The sequence below is a fragment of the Eptesicus fuscus genome, chromosome 3, assembly GCF_027574615.1.
Source record: "Eptesicus fuscus isolate TK198812 chromosome 3, DD_ASM_mEF_20220401, whole genome shotgun sequence".
Classification (NCBI taxonomy): domain Eukaryota; kingdom Metazoa; phylum Chordata; class Mammalia; order Chiroptera; family Vespertilionidae; genus Eptesicus; species Eptesicus fuscus.
In genome coordinates, this window is record NC_072475.1 from 97,471,383 (window position 1) to 97,477,174 (window position 5,792).

The 5,792-nt window shown below is 41.2% G+C and overlaps 1 pseudogene; it reads right to left on the reverse strand.

The window, feature by feature from the left end:
- Window positions 1-1,591: 1,591 nt before the first annotated feature.
- Window positions 1,592-2,853, reverse strand: LOC103295812 (leucine-rich repeat flightless-interacting protein 2-like; annotated as a pseudogene).
- Between the last annotated feature and the right edge of the window lie 2,939 nt (window positions 2,854-5,792).

A 5,792-nucleotide genomic window follows, 5' to 3' on the forward strand; every position in this document is an offset into this window, starting at 1 on the left:
TTTCTTTTGCTGTGTGGAAGCTTTTTAGTTTCATATAGTCCCATTCACTTATGTTTGCCTTTACTTGCCTTTTGGGTAGAACTCATAAAATCTTCTCTAATGATAAGGTCCATAATTTTAGTACCTATGTTTTCTTCTATGTAATTTACTGTTTCAGATCTTTTATTTAGGCCTGATCCATTTTGAATTAATTTTTGTACATGGGGACAAATTGTAGTCTACTTTCATTCTTTTGCATCTGGATTGCCAACTTTCGCAGCACCATTTATTGGAGAGGCTTTCTTTTCTTCATTGTGTGTTTTTGGTTTCTTTGTCAAAAAATTACTTACACAGATATAAGTGATCTTATTTCTGGGCTCTCAATTCTGATCCACTGATCTGTGTGTCTGCTTTCTGCCAAAACCATGCTGCTGTGATTATCATTGCTCTGTAGTGTTATTTGAAGTCATGTAGTGTGATAACTCCAACTTTATTGTTTTCCTCAGGATTGCTTTTGCTATTTGTGGTCTTTTTAGGTATTTTTGCCGTTTCTTTAAAAATTGTCATTGGAATTTTGATGGGAATTGCTTCGGTTAGGACTTCCAGAATTATGTTCAATAACAATGGTGAGAGTTAACATCCTTGTCCTCTTCCTGATTTTAGAGGAAATGCTTTCATTTTTTTACCATGAGTATAATACTAGCTTAGATTTTATCATATATGGCCTCTATTATGTTGAGGTGCTTTCCTTCTATACCTATCTTATTTTAATCATAAATGGATGTGGTATCTTACCAAATGCTTTTTCTGCATCTAATGATAAGATCACATGGTTTTGTTTTGTTTTGTTTGTTTGTTTTTTGTCAGCCAAAGGGCATGTTTAATAGACTCTCCAGGCAGATGTCCCACCTACCTGTACCCCCCCTCACCCCCCAAGTTGAGTTTATCTGAGGTTTCATTCCACAAAGAAGCAGCAGATGAAATTCCTTAAAAGATACAGCACATTTGATGTTGAAGAATAAGGACCCTCTTCTTACTTTAAGAGTATTAGGCCTTGGATTTCCTTGCCCCATGCAATAAAGCAAGTGTTATATACACTCCCCATATCTTTTCCCTAACATTTTCTTATATAAATTTAAATATTGTACAAAAAGAGCTTTTTCCTCTAAACATATACATTTTAGTGAAACATATATTCCCCACCTGTGAACTTGTTTTTTCACTAAACTATAAATGCTATCTGACATGAGGGTACATGTCTTTGACCACTGGAGATCACTGAAGTTGGAACTGCACTGTGGAGAAGGCACTTGCGTTTTCTCTGAGGTCTCCGGCAAGTAGCTCAGTGAGCACTCACAATCGCTGTCCTCCAAGCCCGGGCCGAGGCCTCCGAGTGCCCAGTCACTGAGGCAGCTGGGGGCAAATGGTGAGTAAACTTGATGCTAAAATTACAGAAATAAAAAACCAAAATAAAAGTAGCATGGACCAGTTCTTAGTCTAGAATTAAACTACAAACAAAATCCAAAGTGTTTATTCATGAAGATTCAAACCTATTTCATTCTCTCATAAATTATAAAGTACAAAGGTGGCTATATTAATGACAAAACTCAAACAGTACTGAGAGGGGTTTGTCAATGGGCAGAAGTCAGTCCCTCTGGGTGGGGCCCAGAACTCCCAGGTAGATGGGGGCCTCCCTATTGCTGGGCCAGAAGTGCTGTCCTGTTGGCCTTCATCTTCCCCAGCCGCTTGGCCATGTGGCTGTTGGTCATCTCCACTTCCTGTCTCGTCCAGTGCTCTTCGTAACTCTCGTTGTAGCTTCCTTTTTTCTGCTTTCAGTTCATCTTCCACTTTCTCAGCATTCTCAGCAGCAGTTTTCTATCTCAGCACCTGTCTCTCTAATACTTTGCTCCAAGGTGGTTATATCCTGTCCTGCTTTTGAAAGCTTAATCTTGTGTTCACTAATTTGTCTATGAGCCATCTCTCTGCATTTATCTGCAAGTCCCAGCCGTTCTGCAGCCCGGCCAGGTCACCAGCCGCCGTGCTGTCGCCCCCGGAGCACTTCTGCCGCTCCTCCTCTAACTGCAGCTTCCGTTTTCTAACCTGTGACAGCAGCTCTTCCTTCTCTCCAGCACGTTTTCGTAGCCTTACACCTAGAGGACCCTCTCCTGCGGACTCCAAGACCGAGCAGCTTCCTGAGCCCCCACAGTGACGGCTCCCACCACGGGTTCAGGATTGACATCGCCATTGGGAGCGCCGTCGGGAATTATAACTAAGCCATGCTTCTCCATAAGCGCATCTCTTCGTTGGAGGCCTTCTTTAATTAAGTTCATCCATTTTATGCTGCAGCACACTACACATATGTTTCTGCCTGCCTAACTCCTTTGATTTTTCTTCATTTTCTCTACAAAAGTCTGCCATCTGCTCCTCTTGTTCTTCAATAGCATCCTTGAGGGTATCTACCTGGTAGATCAAATTGTTCCTCTCATTGTCTAACTGTGCATTAGAAACCATGGCTTTCTTGTATTTTTCTTCCGCTTCAGACAAAGACTCCCGCAATTCACACAATGAGGTGCCTGGATCTATTAAGCTGCCGGTGTCCCCGCTTCCTCCCCTGGATGCGTTTCCACTTAGAATTTCGAGATGAAGGTGAAGGTCTTGTGTAATTTTCAGCATGCTGTTTGTCAGATTTCTCGTCCAGCTCTTTCTGCTGTCGTTCCAGTTCTCTCAGGCCTGTATCTCTTGCTTCTGCCCGGGCAGCCGGTTTTGCTGCCAGCCTCGCCGCTGCGTCTCTGGCGATGTTACCCAGAGCTGCATCTCTGCAGAAAGTCGGTCTTTCTCGGGTGTCCTTTTGCTTCCAGAACCAGGAGTCCCCATCGGGTCTGGGTCGTCTTTTAACTCTGAAAAATGACTCCGTCTGTTTTCAGCCCTGTCCCTGGACGCGGGCAGTGGCTGCATCTCCGGGATGAAGACCGGGGAGCAAAGGGCGCGGGGCACAAAGGGGGAACCTGGGTCCTAGGTCCCGGGCCCGGCGGACCTGGCTGGACTGGCAGCTCCAGGTGCGGACGGCCGGTCAGCCAGTCACTCCGGTGTCCTCTGGGCGCCGCGGCTCCTGCAGCGGGAACCAGCCCCTGGGGGAGCCGCAGCCCGAGCCGCAGGCCAAAATCACATGGTTTTTATGCTTTGTTGTATTATTGTGGGGTACAACATTGATACATTTGCATGTGTTGAACCATGGAATGTGCACCACTTCATCATTTTTTAAAATGTATTGTTGTATTTGACTTGCTAGTATTTTGTTTAGGATTTTTGCACTTGTATTCACCAGACATAGTGCTCTGTACTTTTCTATTTTTGTGTTATCCTTGTCAGGTTTTCGGTATGAAGATTATGTTGACCTCATAAAATGTGTTAGGAAGGATTGCTTCTTCTTCAGTTTTTTGGGAGAGTTTGAGAAGGATATGTATCAAATATTCTTTGAAAGTTTGCTAGAATTCACCAGTGAAGCCATATGGTCCAGGACTTTTATTTTTTGGGAGGTTTTTGATTGTTGTTTCAAATTCCTGAATATTTATTAGTCTACTTACAGATTTTTCAGTTTTCAATGATTTAGTCTAGAAAGATTATATATTCCTAGGAATGTATCCATTTCATCTAGGTTATTGAATTTTGTGGTGAAGAGTCTTTCATAGTGTTCTTGTATGATCCTCTGTATTTTTGTGATGTTTGTGGTAACTTATCTTTGATTTTGTTAATCTGAGTATTTTCTTTTTTTTTTTTTTACTGAATCTAGCCAGGGGTTGTAAATTTTCTTAATCTTTTCAAAGTACCAGCTCTTTGTTGTATTATATTTTTGTATATTCTTTCTGTTCTCTATTTTATTCTATTCTAATTTTTTTTTATTTCCTTTCTTCTAATGTTGTGCACTGCTTTTGATCTTTATCTAATTCTGTAAGTTGTAACTGTGAAGTTGTTTACTTGGGATTTTTTTTGTTTTGTTTTGTTTCTTGAGATAGAGCTTTAATGATATAAACTGCCCTTTTATTATTGCTTTCACTGCATTCCAGAAGTTTTGATATGTCCTATTTATCTCATTTATCTCTATACTCTCTAGCATTCATGCTCCGGTGGGGTCCCTCAGCCTGGTCTATGGGGATCGGACCAAGGGGTCCCAGATTGAGAGAGGGCGCAGGCCAGGCCGAGGGACCTCGCCAGTGCATGATCAGGGCCGGGAAGGGACTGCAGGAGGGTTCCAGGGCATGTGTGGCACATATCACCCAGTCCTGATCAGCCAGACCCCAGCAGCAAGCTAACATACCAGTTAGAGTATCTGCCCCCTGGTGGTCAGTGCACATCATAGCGACTGGTCAAACAATGGTCGGACACTTAGCATATTAGGCTTTTATTACATAGGATATCTTTTGATCTCACCTTTTATTTCTTCTTTGACCCAGTCATTTTTTAGTAGTATGTTGTTTAATATCCATATGTTTGTGGGTTTCTTTGTTTCTGCAGTGGATTTCTAATTTCAATGTATTGTGGTCAGAAAATGTACTTGCTATAATTTCAGTCTTCTTGAATTTGCTGAGGCTAGTTTTGTGACCCGTAGTAGTACCATTTCTTGGGTTTGCAGATAATGTGCTATCCAACTGGACATGAAGGGTGAGGGGAGAGGAGCTCTTGGAAATTAAAGGAAGGCAGCCAAGTGCCTTAGCTTAGAATGTCAATTGCCAGACAACATTGGCCACACCCCTGTGCTTTGACCCTGCCAAGGTCACTGGGCTCAGCTGCAGCTCCTACTGCCCACTCCTGCAGGAATGCTTACTAAATCTCTTTGTTCCTCCTGCTGAAGGGAGTGCCAGTCACAACCTAATCCTCCCCTCTCCAGACTGAGCATCCTTGGCTCCTTTGAATTCTCCTCCCTTCTCGCCTTCCAACTTTGCTCCCACTTGCCCACCTTTAAATGTTTCAATGAACAGATCTCTCAGATGTATTTGTGTGTTGACTGGGGAATTCTTTGTTGAATTATAGCTGTTAAATTATTGGAACCTCAAGCTGAGAGACTAAAGGGATCTCTCACACCATCATTCCTCTGATATCATTGAATGCTTTCGAAATGGAGTTTAAACATTTCAAAAAACCCTTGGAATTGTTACCTGAACAGTTATGTTTTTCAAGTGTAACATAGAAAATAATTCACTTTCAATGCAGAACTATTCAGATTTTCCACATTTATGATAATAGTTCACGTGATTCAAGTAGAACCTATCAACTCTACTTCTTTCAATATATACTCAATTGACCATTAAATATTAAAGAAGAGCTAATTTATTATTCTTTAGATGTTTATATATGTAGTGTTAAATTTTATGCAAAAAGTATGCTTTCTAAATGGAGTTCTAAAGTTTTTATTTAATAACTTTGTAGTTCACATTCAATTATTACATTTTCATTTATTATAGGAATAAAAGTCTAAATAATGATTGATTCACACACACACACACACACACACACACACACGTACACACACAGAGAGAGAGATGTGCACACATGTTAAATGATGGAGAGTAAGTGGAAGTATTTGAAACTTCTCTGGCCACGTTCTTTATACTAATCCCAAACTCCTGTATCCTCAGGTGCCTTTTGGTGTCTTTCCTTTATTGACATAAAAAAATTCCTTTCAGGAAAATGACTGATGTTATTGTTGGTATAGATTACTTTGCCAAAATATTAAATGCCCCTGTCCCCCTCCCCGCAAAAAAATTAAATATCAGACCACATATCCCCAAACACAGCAATAAGCTTATGAGACTCAA